Genomic DNA, 19020 nt, shown 5'->3' on the forward strand with positions numbered 1-19020 from the left:
CACTGCATGAAAGAATTGGATGACAATATTATGTTGGCCAGGTGTAAAGCTGTGATCTGTGACATTTCATGCCTCATGTGGGCATTGTGCTATCATGGGGCACAGTGGGCTGCATTAAAAGAGTCTTTGGGGATAAAGAGAGACAATATGGACAGAAGCTGTTGTTAGGCAAAATAAATTATAGAGTAGCTCATCCTGTGTGAGAAGGATTGGGAGTGATGTAGTTTCAAACATGTTTTTTTCAGTAATTGTGCTGTTTGAATTGTGACCTACTTTAATAACGTTCTATCGTTTTTAATATTTCTTTATTCATTACCTTTTATACACACTCAGGTGGTTTACTGCAAGCTGTGTGGAAATTACAATGAAGGTCAAGTGCTCTCTGTGAGGATAACTTATTACTGAAAATATTAACTGTTGTCATTACTGTTTTCCAACATGAAATTTTATTTGTCTGGTGAATGAAGAGGTGATGTTGGGCTTGTGTTAAAGTGTGTGATTACTGTCAGGAGACCAAAGTCCTTCCAGTCACAGTTTTGAGACGTGCTTGATCACTGAACAAGTGTCACTTTAAATTGATTTATTGTTCCCTACACTCTTAAGCTGGTACAGGCCCTTATCAGAAACATCTTTGAGATTAGGACTGGTTTATATAGATTTAACTTTTAGAAGTCTTTAGTGAGCTGAGGCTAAACTGAGATTTGCAGCTTTACTATTGAAATAACCATGCCTTCACTTGGCTTTGCAGCCCTTCAAATGAGCTTAAATTCATGCTTTAAATTATATTAGTTCAGTATTTTTCAAGTGGAAAAGGCTTTGGCCCACTGGAGGTCTGTGTAGAGGTGGAGTAAAGCCTTAGTTAGGATTGAAAGCAGGCTCTCCATGGCCAGTGCTGAGGTCAGTTAAATCACAGGTGCTACATAGTGGTTTTCCATAAAAAAGACCTTCCAACAGTTGCCCTGTGGTTAGTGGATGTGTAATTGTGACTTTTTTATTGAGAGTTTGGAAAAATGGGTTCAGGGCATCACTTTCTCAAATCATAATCCCACTTTGGTAGAGCAAATATATTGCTTTTCTCAGAGCCATGGAAATCCATGGGGAAAAAAGGGAAGTCTTGGAGCATCCCTGTTGTCCTTACACAACCTATGTGGGATACCAGTGCAGAATTTATTACATATTATTGAAATAGAATCATTTTTGCAAAGGTCAGCTGTCCACAGTGTCTGAAGTGTTTCAGTTTTGATTGTGCAGATTTGAGGTTCCTTTAGGAATCAAGTCTAAAATGGGCAGAATGAAGACAGAAGAGTTGCAGTGAATATTCACCCTTTTGGCTGTGGCAGCAGATCAGGGATTGAAGCTTTACCAGCTTTCTGATTGCATTATCAAAATTCTTGCCTGCTGGTTTGATGTGATGGACTTAGAGGTTTCCCTGGTCCAAGGCCAGGGACATCTCAATTTACAAGTCATGTGTGTCTAATTTTCCTTCTGAGCTCTGTCATTTGAATTCTCTACAGTTGTCTTCTAAGTATAATCTGGAAGAAAAATAGCGTAGGTGGGTAAATTTTCTGGACTGTTAAAGTTTCTGGGCTGCTGTATTGGATTTGGGTTGGACAGGTAAGTTAGGAAGGCAAGAACTGTTTTATAGAAACAAAAATGAGAGATTTTTTAGCTGCATGTCTGTTTTCTGGGTGAAATCTCCACTAGACAAAGCTTTCATGTCAGCCCAGCACAAGAGAGGAACAGGAGAAGTTTAGTCCAGGAGAGAGAGGACTTCTGATAAAGCCTTATTAAACCTCTCTGGAGAGCTGAATAAGAAATTGTCTTTTCCATTTAATGAAGTGAAGGGTGTCCCACAGTGTGAGAGGCAGCAGACACAAGTAGGACACCTCACACAGGTGATGTTCTGTGGGAGAGCTCAGTGCCTTGGGATGTTGAGAGTGCTAAAACCTAACACAGACCAAACAATCTCCTGGAAGAGTTTGTGGTGGAACTGAGGGCCCAGACTGGGAGTGACACTGCTTCTGCCATAGTTGTGCCAGGCTCACAAATGTGTTCTGGTGAATTGTCTCAAGCTCTGCGTGTTCTTGGTGCCTGCCAGGGAGCCAAGGCTGCTGCACACGGGGCCAGCCTCACTCTGCTCCCAGCCAGAAGGGATTTCTTACACAGAGGTGAAGAACTCAGCCAAAATCCAGTGTGGAGCAGTTCATCTCTCCCCTGCTGTCACCCAGGCTCTCTTGAGTCAAAGCTGAGTGTGGGATACAGAAGAACTTGCTTCTAAGAGACAGGCAGCAGTGTTGGAGGAGAAGTGTTATCTTCTAGCAAGGTGTTGCAAAGGTGTAGAAAACTGAATTGGTTGTGCCTGGTTTATTTTGCTGTAGTTTTAAGCAGTGATTTTGGTTTAAAGCCTTTTATTTCCCTTACTTGGTGATAGGTGCTCTACCCTTGGTGTTTGACAGTGTAATCTCTCTGCTGGAGCTGCTTGTTCTTATCCAGCACTTGTGTTGGATATGTCTGGATCCATCTGCACCTGGCTCTAACGCTTGTGAAAGGACCCAGCAGAATTTTAAATGTATATATTAAAAAAATAAAGAAGTATAGAAGCCATTAGATTCCATTTAGGTCATATTTGAAGCTTTGTTCCAATCTCTCAGCATGTAAACTCAATTTTTATTGGAAGTGGAGAACCTTGGGTAATTGCTTGACATGAGGAATTAGGGCTTAAAGAAGAACACTGAATATCATGAGACTTGTGATAAAATCTTAAGCACTGTATAAGCCACTGAGGGCTGTCAGGTTGTAATTAGGTTTGATCCTTATCAGCTTGAGCCACATTTGCACAGGTTGCTGAGACATGGAAGGCCATGTGCCCCTTTACCAATTCCATGAGCAACTCAGAACCCTTCCCTGATGATGGTGAGCTGGGCTGACCAGGCGTTTTCTTTGTTTCCTTTGCATTTTTGCCTCTTTCCTTCACAGGTTGCTCAGGTTATCTCATCCCCAACCACAGGCCACCAGGAATTCCTCCCCTCTGGAGAAGTGATCTGGGCTGAACATCACTGTTGTTCCTGTTTGCTCAATTTTTTCTAATTCTGGAGATTGAGGAAGCTGTTTTGATTCTAAAGGGTTGGCTTTGAGATTGGTTGTTTTTCTGTGGAAGTGCTTGTCTGTCTTGGTAACTTTTTGTAAGGAAATCTTGAAGAAATATAATATTAATCTTAATATTGAAGTAAGAATGTCACCTTATGTAGGGCCCTAGGGTATGTTTCTTAGCAGTAGGACCTGGAATAGAGTTCATTAATAATTCCACTTATTACAGACTCTGTTGCCTTCAGATTACCATTTCAAGTGCAAATACACAGTGGAGATTACACATGGCAGCATTTAAAAAGCAAAGTTCAGATGCTGTAATTGTGCAATGGAGTCACTTGGAATTATTTAATAAAATAGGCATACAAAAAGGTTCCTCACTCTAATTTCATTAATAATGTATTTTGCATTTGGCTGGAGACATTTGGCTGGCAGCTTTTCTTTCAGGGTGCTGTGGAACAAAGCAGTAACCCACTAAGGTTTCCTCACTGGGGTCAGGCTGTACCTCATGGCTGCTAAGAGTGGCAAGGAGATGACAGAGCCCTGATTTCAAAAATACAAACTAAGGAATGGAATAGCATTTTTTAGCTGTCAACAAATAGAAACAGACATGGGAGAAATTGTGATCTATGAAGGAAAATGGCATGTCCACTGAAGATGGTTAATTTGATATGTATCCTGATTTATTTTCACTGTTTACTGAAGAAGCAGTATGGACACACAACTCAGTGCTGTGCCAGACTTTCATGGGAGCAGTTTATGCCTCAGCAGCCTCTTCTGCCAGGAAGATTTCTCTTCTAGTTGCAAACATAATATTTTACCTTGCAGATGTCAATGCTGGCTCTCTGGTTGTGCTCACCTTTGCTTCCCCTGCAGCTCCCACACCTGATTGTGTTCCCAGCCCTGCAGTTGCCTGGCTGACTCACTTTCTGCCTCATTTACTTCCCAATGACTGCTGCACACCCTTCCCAAATTCAGGACCTGCCCACCTTTGTGACTGGCTGCTCAGTTTGCTGCAGTGGCAGTGTGTTCAGTGACTTCTCTTGGGAAATGTTACAGCCACACATCTTTAGGACTGGGGAGCTGGGTTTTGTTGCCATCACCAGAAGAAGAGAAAGAACACTGGGGAAAAAATATCCCCCTGAGGGCACTGTGAGGAATTCCAGCTGAGGGATTCAGCAGGGTTCAGCTGGTGCCAGGGTTGTGTGTTTTGGTACCTCACTGTGTGCTTTCCTAAGAAAAGCAGAAGTTCCTGGTTACCTGAGCTATCCTGAGCATCTCTAACCAACACCAGGCCAAGCCACTTGTGTTGTTGGTGTTTTGCACTTGAAGAAGTGAATGCCAAGGTTTTGGAGAGATTTAAATATTTTTTTCACTGAGAAATGACCTTCTTTTGAGTTAAACCTAAGGCAACTTGAGATCACTGTCTTGGAGTTCTGAGCTCTTGTCAGCTTGGTGCTCACAGTGACAGTAACACATGTTGGGGAGTGAGCTGTGAGTGCTGCTCCCCATCAATTGTTTTTCTCTGTACAAAATGATACATTCAGTGCTTGGTGGCTCCCAAGGGAGAGTCTTGGAGTGATTCCCTTCTCACAACTACATCTGCACCTTTGTGGGCCCTCACTGCTCTGCTTGCTAACTCTTCTGTGGGAAGATGAACGAGTGTGAGTCTGAGGTTTTTAGTCTCTTTTAAGATTCTGCTCAATCTGAGCTGAGTCTTTTTTAATGGGCACTTGTATGGACTGATTGTGGCTTTTTTTCCTATGTGGCTGTTTCTAAGATCTTTCTTCCATCATATTTAATGTTCTTTTTAAAACCTCAGGTGGGTGTATCCAGATTCCATTGCAGTTCAGGGACAGCCCTGTGACTGCCCACCTTGTGCACTGTCTTAACCAAAACCCCTTCTCATGTTGTATATTTCCTATTGTTTTTATCAATATTCCCACCTGTTTTAAAGTTCTGTGTCTGATTTGAGAATTCCAGTTTCTTAAATACTGGAAAGTATTTTTGCTTTGAAGGTCTCTAAGTACTATACTAACAGCACAGAACAAAATCCTATATAAACTCAAGCAGGTTTTCCATAATTCCTTAGCTAATTGAGGCAACAAATAAAGTACAGTTGGGGCAACAAATAAAGTACAATTGGGGCAACTAATAAAGAAAAATAAGGGCTGAGGTGTGGCATTCATGTGCCTTGCTGTATTCTATGGACATCTGATTTGTAATTGCCATGCTGGTTATTTTGTAGGTGGGATATTATTTTAGAGCTCAGCACTGGAGCAGGAGAGCTGCTTGTGATTCTGTTGGAGGATGGGAGAGACAACAGAACGAGGCAGAAATCTTATTTTTCTGATGCTTTTCTCTTGGAGGAGGCTGAATCTGAGAGCCTTGGCACTGCTCCATAGCAGAGGAGCTTGCAGTGATGCTGCAGTTTTGTTGGTGCCACTGCAGACACAAAGGCTAAAACAAATCAAACTGAGCTGAGAGGAGCAGATGGGGCAAGTGAGAAGTTGGGAAATCATTCAAAGTGTTAGACATTGAGCAATTTCAATTTTCCTGAGACAAGTGGGTGCTGTGGCACAACATGGCTCTTTTTGACACTCAACACACGTGAGACTATCTTGGAATAAAAGCTGCATCAGGTGCTCTGTTTCCAAATTTCCCTGCCTGAGGGGGAGAGTTTGCATTTGGCAAGGATAGCTGGAAGGGGGGTGGGTGGTGAAAACAAGATTATCATGAATCCTTTCAGGTGTTTTGTTGACTACTCTGAGCAGAGTGTGTGTAACAAATGAGCAAAGTTCCTCAGCTGGAAGCAAAAACGGAATTTATAGGGGTATCACAAGGCACTGGGGGTCAAAGAAATTGGACAGATACTTCCTTTTTTCTAGAAATGATGTCTTGATTTTAATTTTCTCCTTAAAGGATACAATTTTCCCCCATAGCATGGGAATTAGCAAAAGAATAAACCCTCTTAAGTATAAATATAAATGTTGGAAATTTTGGGATAATCAGTAATGAATCCACAGAAATTCCTTGGAATGTATGACCTGTACCCCTCTGTAACACTCTTCTTCTGTTAAGGTTCTCCTTTAAGGGGTTTGGTTTCCTTTAAAAGTGTGGAAATGAGATACAAAGAATTCTGGTCTCACCTGATAATCGTTGCCTAAACACGATTTTGCAGTATTTACTGTTTATAATAAATAAATAGACTGTAGATAATTCCTGCTTTAAAAGCTGTAGGGCACAGAAAAGTTGGGTGTAGGAAAAATGTGTATGATAAGGCATAGTTCCAGCAGAAAGAAAAGGAACTTAAATAGCACTTGGATTCTTTCCATCCACCCTACAAAGAAGAAAATTGGTTTGCAGGAAATATAGGTCATGGCAGTGTTCTGGCATCTTGATGTTGCTGTTTTGTAAGTACACTGGATTGCTGGCAGCACAATTTGGGACTTCCATTAGAGCTGCTCTTTGCTGTCAGCCTTAAAGGCCATTTAATATCCCTTATCTGATCTAATGCACTCCTCACACAGACAAAGAAAATTTAAAAGACGCTGTGAGTTTTGGGGATTTCTGTTTGGGTGTGGGTTTTCAATTTTTTTTCTTTTAAAGGAGTTGCTGAAAGCCAATTTTGAGATTCTGCCTGTAGGTGCATCTAAGAGTCAGTTGCTTCAGTAAGAACCCAAGGTTCAAGGATGTTTCATGAATGAGGAGTTGAAGGGAGATACCTTTTAAAGATCTATTTATTTTAATTTTTTAATATAAAGATGCAAAAATGAGCAAACAGAAAGGCCTATCAGTTGAGTGTATCTGATTGAAATGCATTGATTCTTATACATAAATTATTATTGCATGCAGTTGCATGAACGAATGGAAAAGCTGAGTTTAGGACCCCTTGAAAATAATCTATTTCTGTTAGACATGCATATAATTTAGATATATTCTTGTCTACATAGTGTATCATTTCTCAGTGGCTCTTTCAGAGGTAATTGTGGAAGGCAAAATGTGCTATGTGAATATGGTACTTCAAATTGTTGAATGCTTCCATGAGAAAATATATGATTAGTCTGCAAATAATCTCTTCAAAGACCCTATTTCAATTCTGAACTCTCAGATGGCTTGGGTAGTCTTTGCTCTTGCTTTGGAGGGATTGAGAATGTTAAAACCATTTACATGCATTGTCACAAAATAGTTTTATGGGGTTGATCTTGCCTGACACGATGCTTCACACCATGATGGAAAAATTCATAAATGTTTTCTCCCATTTAAGGCTCAAGATGCACTTAAAAGCACTCATTTCTTTAAGAGTTATTTTCTCTCTTTATATCCAATTCATAGATTATGGTCAAGTGTTCATTTTTATGGTATTTACAAGAAATCAGCAGAGCCAGCTTGCTCATAACACTCTCCCTCCACCCCCTGCCCAGATTTATCCTCGCAGCATCCTGGAACAAAGAGAGCTGAGACTCTGAGCCCTGCTTGGATCTGATTCAAAAATGCATTTCCCAGTAGCACATTTTTAAGAGTCTGAGTTGTGTCAGGTCAAAGAGTCTAAGGTTATTCCTTTATAGTGAAGAAGGAGTGGTGGTTAATAAGTTTCTGAGCTGTCTAAATATTTTAATTTAGGATGAAGTTCTCAGTGTTGTTTCCCAGTCATGAGGTGTGGGGAGACCAGCTGGCTGTAAGAGAGGTGTGTAGGATTCAGTCTGATCCTGCAGTTGCTTTAGGTGTTGGTTCTACTGGCTTGGGTAACAGATTTGTTTTATTTGTGTTGTTTTGAGGCTTGGCCTCTGTTCTCCATGAAGAGCTTGGGCAGCACAGGGTAAACACCAGTGCTGGTTTTATCCCCAGTGCTCAGTGCTGAGGGAAGGTTGTGGGAAAGGTTGTGGTGAGAGAGCTCTGAGGAGCAGAGCATGTCACACATCATCACCCTGCAGAGGTGTGGAGATGACACGTTGATTCTGCTACTCAGCCCCCTCTGGGTGTCTGTGACCAGGTGATGACACTGATTTATCACAGAACTTCAGCTCCTTTCACAAGTTCATAACAATTTATCAGCCTGTGCACCTAAGAGTGAGCAGTTCTTTTTGAACCTTGCTTTGTGTTCAGTGGGATGAATGATTTAAAAGGTGTGCCCACAATACATTAAATAGCTAAGCTGGTTTGGGAATTCAGATTTGGTTCAAACCATTTTGTTGCCATACCAAACATAGCTGTGCTAAACAGTTCAATAATGTCCTGGCTTGAAAAGACAGGTGTCTGCTAAGGAAGGCAGGAGCCAGCTTTGAAATGGAAAATGTAAACCCCCTCTCTCCCAGCTACATCTTTCAAGCTAAGACAAATAAATATTGGAATTGAATTTCTTGAGTTGTACAAGAAAAAGAGCTCATCATCTGGGTTATTCTGCAATAGAATTAATGTAGCAGAAAACCCTTTACCAACACTTCACAGTGTCCCCTGTTTTCAGGTATAGGTTAGAAATACCTTATCCTGTTTGTCACCAGGGGTTTGTCCCCTGTGACAATGCTGGGATGTGGCTCTAGCAAGGAGAGGCTGCTGGTGGCCAGTGGCCACTCCAGTTTGGTCCTGAGCCTGCCCAGCTGTGTTCTGTGTGCTCTGAGCTCTCAGAGCTGCACACACCGAGCTCCACCCGGGCTGTGCTGATCTTTCCAGGAGCCCTGGGCTGCCCTCGGGATGCCTCCCTGCCACCCCACATCTCCTGGGATTTTTGGCAAGGTTGTATTTCAGTGCTTTTTGAAATTTTCCCCCACTCAGGCTCGCTTTTCTGGGATGAGGAGAAGCTGCTGTGGCTGCATGGAGTGTTGGTTTGGGGAATTTCTAACTCACAGAAAGGTGCCTGCAGCTCAGGATATGCACACTTTAAAATGTGTATTTATGAATTTAAAATGACAAACATTTTTTTGCTAAGGTGTTTTATTTTTGGATTTTTTTTTCCCCAAATAAGCTCTGTAATGAGTTGATCCTTTGACTCACCCACAGATAAGACAGTTCCAGTGAGACAAGCTGTTTTATGGGATTCATTTTGGAAGCTATTCAGGGAAATTACTGTAGGCTTTTTGAGAAAATTAGTGAGAGTGTGGAAGGACCACAGAAAGGTTTTTTTTTCCCTTAGGATTTTAAGTAGGATCTTATGAAGGGAAGGAAAAAACCCAACCCCAAATTCTAATGAAAGAATTTTTTAAATAATGTAACAAAATTATGCAAACTCTAGGTTTGGATGTGGGCAAGTTCTTAGCTGATCCTCCTAGTGAAAGTTTTATTTGAAATTAGTTAAATTAGTTTATATTAAATTAGCTTTTAGAAGGGAAAGGAAATTACTTAATCACTGCTCCAAATATGTGTGCATATATGGGGGTGTGTGTGTATCCTCTTTGCAAGATGTTAAAGAGTTTGGATTTAGGGTGATGTTAATAAATGAATGTACAACTTGTAGGAGTGAAATGACCAAGGCAAATGCTCTGTAGGGCTGTGGGAACCCCAGGGGCTCAGCTCATGATGAATATAATCAGCTGGATTCACATGAAGTTTTTATCCTGGAGGGAAAAAAAGAAATGAATCAAACCTCTGGGCCTTTCACAGTGACTTTTAAATTATTTGAATTGGAGAGGGGCATTTCTTGGTGCTTGAATTAGGTTAATGTTTTGTGGGTATACATATACCTGATCCAGGGCACGGAGAGCTGGGGAAGCTACAAGTGGATTTCTGCTGAACAAAATGATGTCTTTGACTCTTTATGACACAGGTCATTAAAGGAAGAAGTCAGATGGTTGGAATAACTTAATCTAATTCTTGTAAATGTGAGCCACACGTGGAGTGTGTGATGCTGAACTGCAGCGAGGGGAATAGAGGAGCAGGTGCTGCTGTGGAGGATCCCAGCAGCATCCCATGGAACTTTACACTAAAAACCAAATAACTTGGAAATGTGCCTTGTCTGTGCATGGGGCTAATTGATTTCTGAGCCACTTGCTCTGGAGGCCTGTTTGTATTCAGGGTACTCTTTGGAATCCCTCTCTCTGCACTGTTCCTTTGTGCAGACCAGACATCAGGGACCTTCAGGTCAGAGAGCAGCCACGCTGGAGCCATTCCAGGAATTGTTTGGCACACCTTCACATCAAAGGACAGACCATGCCTGTGCTTCTTACATAGATACAAGAAGACTATCTTCTTGTAAATACTTCTGTAAATACTTTTTTTATATTGTTCTTATGGGGTGTAAGCAGAGTGCCAGGGATGTGGACAGGTCTGTGTGGCTTCACCATCTCCATCAGTGCAGGTGTGTTGGGGGGGTGTCAGTAGTTCCAGGATGCTCTGAGAGAAACCCCCTTCTACTCTGCATCCTTCTCCTTCAGTGTGATACCTTCATTATCCCAAACTGTGCTTGAACCTCTTCCTGCTTCTGGGTGACACAAATGTCTGTGTGGGGTTTCTCCTCCCCTCCTCTAGCCTCTTCTCCCCAGTATTAGTTTCAGGGTGGAAATAGCACATTAACCTATTTAAAAATAACAACAACAAAAAATAAACCCAAAGAAAGAAATCCCCACCTTGAATGACTGAATTTGTCACAATAATTAAGCATGGTAGCTACAGCTCTGGATGAGTTTCACCTGCTAAGAGCTACTGCAGTCAGCACCATATGGTGGCCTTTTTTTTCCCCTTTTTAATAGACTTAGAACAGCAATTTGTTTCACCCGTGAGCCAGCACCACAGCATGCATTGCTTAGCAGAAACAACCTCAGACTGGTGAGCTTTTAATTTTAAGTTTCAAGGAGCATTTAGCTGAGCTTCAGAGCCTCCTTTCTGGCACTGTCTGTTTGCATTGTAACTCTTTGATGTATAAAATTAAAGGGCTAAAGGACAGAAGGGCTTGGTTTTTCTGACCAGAGACTCCTCAGTCTTAATGTTTGCAAATAATCTCCCAATATTTACCTGCCTCTTCAATTTATTTCCAAGCTCTCACCAATGTCTGTGCGTCACCCTGAAACCGTGGAAAGAAAATTATTGGAGATATGGAAAAAATTATTTTATTTGATGGGTGGACTGAAAGTGTTTAGTTATGGGTGTGTCTGTGCTGTGAAACAGGGCCTGGTGCAGGATCTCTGATCCTCTTCCAAAACACAGAACAGTGTTCCAGCACTGAGGGCCTTATCCCTAACAGTGCCATGGGCATGTGGCAGTGCTACTTTAATCCTGTTTTTTTTTCCCAAATGGCCAGAGGTACCCATAATTTATCCACTTGCTGCACTGTGACCTATAAGCTAACAAATGCAAACCCACAAGTTCAGAACCCCTTATCTCAAAGCTTTGGTTTTGTGATTGATAGACACAACGAATTAAAAAAAAAAAGATTTTTTTTTTGCATATTTTTAGGCTTCCTTAAAACTTGGGCCAGTCATGCAGTACCTTATTAGCCTGGAATGACATTTCCAGAATGGAACAAATACTTGGTTGACCTGCAATGCCCAGGTCTTGTGTTCAGCTCTTCTTCCACACCACTCTAGGGGAATTGCTTAGGTTAGGGAGGCAGAAGGATTCCCTGGGTGGAAGGACCATGAGAATACCCCTGGGTCTACATCCTGAGCTTGGGAGGCTGTGAATAACCCATCCCAGACCCCCAGTGGATGAGGGTCATGCTGAGTCCTCTTTCAGATGCAGGAGTTGAGGTCCTGGTGTCTTCCATCCTTCCTCCCTGTCCCCTAATTGCTCCTGGGATCTTGCAGCTTGTGATGGCCTTCTAATTCTGGATCAATACTCAGGTTGCTTTTGTTATTTGCTGGTGTTGATAACCTGACTCTGCAAGTCACTCACCTGGTGATAACCAAGCCCTCTGCCTAATTAGGAATATCTGCTTAAAAATAAGATCGGTATCTGGGGGAAATGCAGGTTACAAATGGTTCCAATTAAAACTTATGTAGCAGATTTCCCACATCTGTCCTATTGTGTTTCTTTCTTCCTTTCTTGGAAGGCTAAGGATGCAACATTTCTAGAGGGTACAGGTGTTCTGAGTTCAAGATCATCTGCAGTGAGATGAGTTTGAACTGTCACACCCCAGCCTCATTCATGTCTTGCATCCTTGTGTACTTTGGAATAAAATGTACTTTTAATTTCACAAATTTCACTATTTGCCCCTGTAGACTCTCCAAAATGTGGGACTTTCCAATCCTGAAAACACACTTCTCTTTAATTTTGCACCAAGAGTACTTGCTCTGCACAGGAGAGATTTTAATCTGAATTTTGATTGGATTTGGATAGAAAGAGTTATTCCTTGGAGTTCTCTAATGAGATGGGAGAAAGGGGAGCTTAGGGAGGGTACTGCAGTGCCCAGGAGCTTTTTGTTCTTCACAGTCTTTTAACTTCATGTGCCTTTGCCACTTTCTCGTGCTCAAGTAATGTTCAAATGGGTTTAGTTTGCAAATTTAAATGAGCTTGCTAATGTTCTCATTTTAGCAATACCATCTAGAAATACTGATTAAAAATGTCACCTCGTAATTTTAATCTGTGAGGAATGGGCAGTTCTGAGAAAAGTAGATCAGTTTTTTTCTCAGTACACCTCCATCACAGCAGAAATGGTCCTGGTAATGTTCCCTGCCTGAAAAGTGTGTGTTTGGCTGCTTTTGGGAGAAACAGGAATTTGCATTCTATTTCTGAAGCACCAGTAAGCCCCAGTCTTTTCAATCAGCCCTGGGTTTGAAGTTGAAATTTCTGGTTTGAGGGAATCTGGCCCACCTTGCAATCATGGGATGATTCCCTGAGCCAGCCTGCACTGCAGAGCTTCTCAGGGCCCAGCACCTGCAAGTCTGGGAGGTATTGGAGGGTCACCAAACTGGGGTCATTTGTCCAAACCCTCTTTTTATCAGAAATTTTCTGCTCAGGTGTTTGAGCCAAGATCTGCTGATACTTGCAATACAAAAGCTGTTTTGTGTTTCTTCTGTTTGCAGGTCCCAGAGTCAGGTTAGTGTTTTTTTTTTTTTTGGTTTTTTTTTTTTTTTTTTTTTTTTTTTTTTTTTTTTTTTTTTTTTGCAAATGGTGATATTCTAATTTGTTTTGCAATGCCAAGTCCTTCAGTAATCCAAAAATCACTCCCTAGACTACAAGTAAAGGACAGAACTTCATCTTGTGGGAGAACAGTATTGTCCAGTGTCCTGTTATTTAGTAGTCAGGAGGATTGTCCTGCAATAGGAAATATTTCAGAGAGCAGGTTGGGGACAGATGTATTAGATTAATTTAGAATCATTAAGGTTGGGGAAGACCTTTTAAAATCATCCAGGCCAATTTCTGAAAGTCAGAAGAGATTCCTGTTAGTTCAGAGCACCAGGGACTCTGGTGCAGGTGGATTCTCCTCTGCAGCAATCAGATGCCTCCTATCAATTAGCACAGACCTGAGGGCACCTTGTGCACTTAAATAAAGGAGGGACAAGATCACAGCATCACCTTATGATTTACAAAATAGGTGAGTTGTGTAGTGACCTTAGAGCAGGCTCACTGAATATTTTGTTATTCCTTAAAGTCTTTGAGGGAAAAGAATCTGAAGGATATGAGCACCCAGAGCATGGAGGCCTTATACAGGAAAGCAAAATTTAAGAGGGGTAAAAATGAATAAACTTCATTTAACTTCTCACTGAATTTAGTGTCTTCCATTTAGAAAAGAGGTGGAGGAGGGTAAGAATCAGTTAATATATGCCAGAACTAGTATTGAATATGTTCTTTCATACATGAAATTATCCCATAAGTGAGACAAATTGCTTGAATCATTAAAAAAAAATTCCAAAAATGCTGATGTGGGAAAGACCTTGGGAGATAACTTAGTGTGTTGCCAGGCTCTTAGGTGAGATCAAGTGTACCTGTCTCACCTCCAGAAGCTGACAGTCTGTCTAACCTCTTTTTAAACCTTGGATATTGATTTCTCATCTTCCCTAGACAGCCTGTTCTGGGTCTTCACCACTCTTACTGTTAACAAGACTTTCATTTTTCTAATACCTAATTCTTCTCCCGCTTGTCCTTCTGTCAGTTGCACGAGAAGAACTGATGGATGCCCTCTTCTGTTACTGCCTTGTTGGACACTTGTGGATGATGCTTAGCACCTCCTTAAATTAATCTCAACTTTGCTTTACAGGAAGGAGAAGAAAAAACAAAGTTGGTTCTTTTTCTGCTGACAGTGCTTCTGAAATCACAGAGTTGTTTGTGGTTTTTTTTTTTTTTTTTTTGGTGGTTTGTTGGTTTTTCCCCTCCAATTGACCTTTCCCATATTTTAAGGAGTGGCACTAAAAATGGGATATCTATTGAGAGAGCAAATGTCTTTATAGTGCAGTAGGAAAAGAAGAATAAGCTCCTTGGTCTTAGCATCTCATGCTTCCGTCACACTTCTTTGATATTTCTGGTTTTCCAATAATACAGTATTTTTCACTTGTATTCATTGCAAGTGGCTGAAGTGCAGATACTTGGCCTTTTATCACCTCACACTTTCACCAGGTGAATTTTAAAAGGAAGAATAAAATAGAAAATCAAGTAGGAAGTGCTGCACTCCATCAGGTTTCAGCTCTCAGATAGTGTCCCAGTCTCCAGCTTGTTGATTTATCCCTTCTCTGCTGATTCTGCTCACATTCCTCAGCTGTCATCTACAGCTGTTCTGTGGTTGTTGCTGTTTAGTCCTGTGAGAGCAATGGCATCTGATATTGCTGGTGATGGTGGCTATTTCAGAGATCATTTATCAGGAAAGAGTTGGTGACTTCAGGCCTTGAGCCAGGGACTCTGGTCCTGCTCTTGGCAGAGCTTTACATGAGCCACTGGATTCCAGCCCTTGTGTACTTAAGATTAGAAGCAATTCCTAGATCTAGGGGTGGTCATCACTGCCTGTGCAAAATTTGGAAAGGGAAAAATGGTTTTATGAGTTATTTTTTTAGTATTGTAGTAGAACTATATCTCGTCTATGTATTGATGCTGGCATCATATGGTCAGTGTTTGGATCTAGTACTCCATAATCCTCCACTGAAGAGAAAGGAAAGCAATTGTTAAAAGATCCATTCCTCCTCCTTGGCAAAAGCTACCAGAGTTGTCAGGGAGCTCAGGTGATTTTCAGGAAGAACTTGAGAACAGAGCAAATCCCACAAAGATGAATGGGTTTGTAATATGTAATTATAGAGCACAGTGTGACTCTTGAGTCTGATGTATTGTTACTCAATGATTTCAATCACAAGGTGATGCCAATGCCTTTGTTTAAGCTGTTGGTATTTCAGAGTTAATTTTACACCTGAAAGAAGAAAATAAGGAGAGGACTTTAATAAATGTTTGGAGGTGTTGCTTTTATTTAAAATTACTTGTGAAACAAGTAATACCCATCCCATATTCTGAAACATGAGTATCTAAAAGGCCTCATTTTATTGGAGAGGGAGCTGATGAGGAAAACTTTGAGGAAGTGCATTTATGATGCACCCTCACATGAGTGCTTACAATGAGGGTTTTCCTTGATGCACTCTGTGATAATTATTCACACATCACTTTAAAAATTTTCATTGGGTGCCATATAATGCAACTGCTCTTGGTTAGTGCTGTGTTTGAGAGAATATTTCCTCCCCAGGAGCAAAATTTATTCCCCTTTGTGCTTCAGTTTCTTCTTTTCCTTGTGCTGGGTTATTCCCTGACAATATCCCTTCATTGCTCACTCCCTCCTGTGCAGAACACCCTTGTCCTGTCTCCTGCACCCTGTGTCATCCCATCCCCAGCCAGGTTTCCTGCTGCACTGCTTCCCACTGCTCTCCCTCCTTCCCCCATGTTTTTCCTAAGGCTGCTGTGCTCTTCTGCTCAGTCTGATTAGCTGGCTCCAGGCTGCGAGTTAAATGTCAGTATATTTTTTTTTCTTCCAGTCTTAAAGAAGCGTGATGAAATGGAATTTGAACAAAAAAAAAAAAAATAAAATTCACTTCTGCTGGGAAAGGCTTAACCTGCAGTAGTGCCTCCAAGTAGGCACTAAATCCCCCCAAGGTTTGCTTCCATTTGTTGCTAGAATCCATCCTCATCAACAGCTGCATAGTATAAAAGACTGGGAATAAAAATGGTGTGGTCAGTGAACTAATGCCACTGAGTGTATTCTCTTTTGTTCTCCCAGCCTGGGTCGATTTGCTGCTTTCAGTGTGCTCAGACACTTGCTAGAGGATGCAGTTTCTCTCCTCTCAGGATGTGACACTGGCCATGATAACAACAATAATGAGGGGGTGGTTGTGGGTGCACTTCACTCCTTCCCCAAGCAGCTACTGCTTAGTTTTTATTTATTTAATATGGTATTTTTCAATAAGGAGAAAAAAGATCACGATCAGGTTTTTATTGGAGGTTATTAAAAAAAAAATAAAGACTTTCTAGCAGTGGCCAGCAGCCAGGAGTGGTGTGTGACCAACTGTGACCAAGAAAATAGGACGAGCAAGACAGTGAAACAAGCTCTCCTCTACAAATCAATCCAGTGATGACAGGCAGGACTGAGGCCAGGGTGCAGGGGTTTTGTTCTGAGCACTGGGAAAAAGGTCAGGAAAGATGAACAGCTTGGCAGCAAGGGGGTTTAGGGGTCTGTTTTTGCCCCTTGCTGACCATTTAGCAGCTGAGGTGGAGGCAGGGATGCCTGGTCAGCCAGGCTGACCCTGGGCACCAGGATGGGCAGGAGAGCCTGCAGAGCCCTGCTCTGTCCTGAGCAAGGGAATATCCATGGGCTGCTGTGCAAATCCTGGTAGGGATGTGACAGTGGAACAGAAAGCTGCTCCTCTAGCAATGCACTGGGAAAAGGCTGCTGTGGTGTTCCCAACCTCAGATTGTATCCAGGTAGGAATGCTTGGCTCCTCCCCCTGGGTGGAGCATCTCCCCATGGGATGATGGAATTTTATCAGCTGTGCAGGGACACTCAACAGAAGAGATCTCCTGGAGGGAGGATTGTTTGTGGAAGAGATAAAGAAAACTGCTCAATTAACAGAAGATAACTGCCACAGTGCTAACAGATGGCAACAGAATACACACCCCACACCCACATCTTGCAGCCCAGGACATTTTCCACCCCTTATTCTATTACCATCTGCATCACACCCAAATCAGTAAACTCTACACAATGTAGTCTTGAACACAGTTCTCACTTAACACTAGGTTTTCCTGTGGTACACAGGCAGGCTTCTCCATCTTTCTGCAATACCCACCAAGAGTGCCAGCCCTGCAGGGTTCCACCCTGCCTTGTGCTTTTGGCAGCCCCATGGCACATGGGGGAGCTCCTCCCTGGGTGAGGGCCAGGCACCAAGAGCTTGTGCCTTTGAACAAAACTGAATTCTGGTCTGTTTTGTAGAAAGGGACAAAGTGCTCTTATTGCATCATTGACCCCTCTCTCTCTCAATTTAAAGCTCTTCTGTATTGCTCTCAACTGTTCACAGATACTTTATATGAAGATAAGGATCCTTGTTTGGTTTTTAGAGAGATTTAAAGTAGCCTCAGGGAAAGCAGTGTGCTGGCAAGGGCAGTTACTGTACAAGGAAAAGACATTGCTACAATAAATATAGCAAACAAACCCAGTTCAGGAGGAGAGAGATGACATTTTGGGAATTAAGTCCTGCCTTGCAGTGCTGTGTTCAGGTCAGTATTTTCTGTCGAGTGACATACAGGAGCCACAGTCTGAGGGGCTCCTTTTCCCTGGAGGGGAGGCTGTGTCCGAGGTGTAAATGGAGATAACACCACAGGTAACCACCCTGGGAGAGTATTATTGGCTTTTTACTCACTTGCCATGGAGTAGCAGATGAAATTAGAATTGGCTGTTGATAAATACATAGGTGATTGTAGCTGGAATTGGGCTGTGCAGGGTGTTCTTCCCTGCGGATTGTGCTAATGACATGATGGAGGGAGAGGCAGAGAGTTTTGATAATTAATGTGTGTTTGATTCCCAAAGGTGAAAAATGGAATGAGTTAGTATTTTACAACTGGCTCCTTTTGCTTTCTTCTTCACTTGAGCAGGGAGTCTCTCAGAGCACTAAACCCTTGATGAGTGGAAAGATCAGGAGGGAAACTGGTTTTAAAAAGGAATGAAATAATTTATTTGTGCATGGCACATTTTGTTTGCTTTTTTCTCCATGCTCATGGGAACATTTTGATGAAAATCTAATGAAGAAGTAAACTAGAATTTGGTATAGAAATGAAAATAAACCTACTTCTTACTTGAAATCTAAATATTGCTACTAAGCCAAAATGCATATTTGAAAAAAAAAAAAGATAAATCATAGTGAGATTGTGTGCAGGGTTTTAGCTACATCTGTTATTGGCTTTTTTACGCTGATGCATCTGCAACCTTTAGGAATCTCACTTCTAAGGTCTCTGTATGTTTCTTCCCAGAATCTGTTGTGTCTTCTTGGTTCATTTTAAGATCTAAGTACACTTAGGAGATACTGAATTGGGGTCTCAAGACTTGTTTATATCTGAGACCTTGAGAAAGACTCTTGAGCATAGGTTTCATGTGTAGGCACTTTAATCCTGTCCTAGCTGAAGCTCCGTGGGGAAATAATTTAAAAAGAGAAACATGTTTCTATCAGACCAATTTGCATTTACCCCCCTTCTCACAAAAACTTGCCCTCTAAGATTTGTGATTATCCATCCTGAGCTGGATAATCCTCTCTCCTTCCTTTCCCCCAAACAGAAAGGGAGACTTGAATGGTTGGCAGCAAACAAGCCCATTTGCCTTCAGTAAGCAGCTTATTCCTGACAACAAAAGAAAACTTTTGCTTGTTTTAAAATGTCACTGGGCAGAAGAGCTGCCCTGGGAGAACACATGGCTTTTTAGTGTTCCCTTTGTCACCTGAACACTCTCAGATAGCTGTGTGCTTTGTGGAACTCGGGGTCAGAAGTTTAGACACCAAAATTAGGACTGAGGGACAGTACTGATGTGTTTACTGACATTACAGTGATTAG

General features: G+C 41.8%; 1 protein-coding gene across 3 annotated transcripts in view; it reads left to right on the forward strand.

Moving 5' to 3' along the window:
* The window catches only part of DAB1 (DAB adaptor protein 1), a 415964-nt gene that overhangs the window by 6068 nt on the left and 390876 nt on the right, over nucleotides 1-19020 (forward strand). Inside the window, exon 1 of one of the 3 annotated variants that reach the window (XM_059853708.1) lies at nucleotides 17784-17801. The exons of the other annotated variants lie outside the window; for them this stretch is intronic. The gene's annotated coding sequence lies outside the window, so the exon portion shown is untranslated. Of the gene's footprint in view, nucleotides 1-17783; nucleotides 17802-19020 lie in introns of those variants that run through there. 3 annotated transcript variants of the gene reach the window in all.

This window comes from Haemorhous mexicanus, chromosome 9 (genome assembly GCF_027477595.1).
Source record: "Haemorhous mexicanus isolate bHaeMex1 chromosome 9, bHaeMex1.pri, whole genome shotgun sequence".
Taxonomy (NCBI): Eukaryota; Metazoa; Chordata; class Aves; order Passeriformes; family Fringillidae; genus Haemorhous; species Haemorhous mexicanus.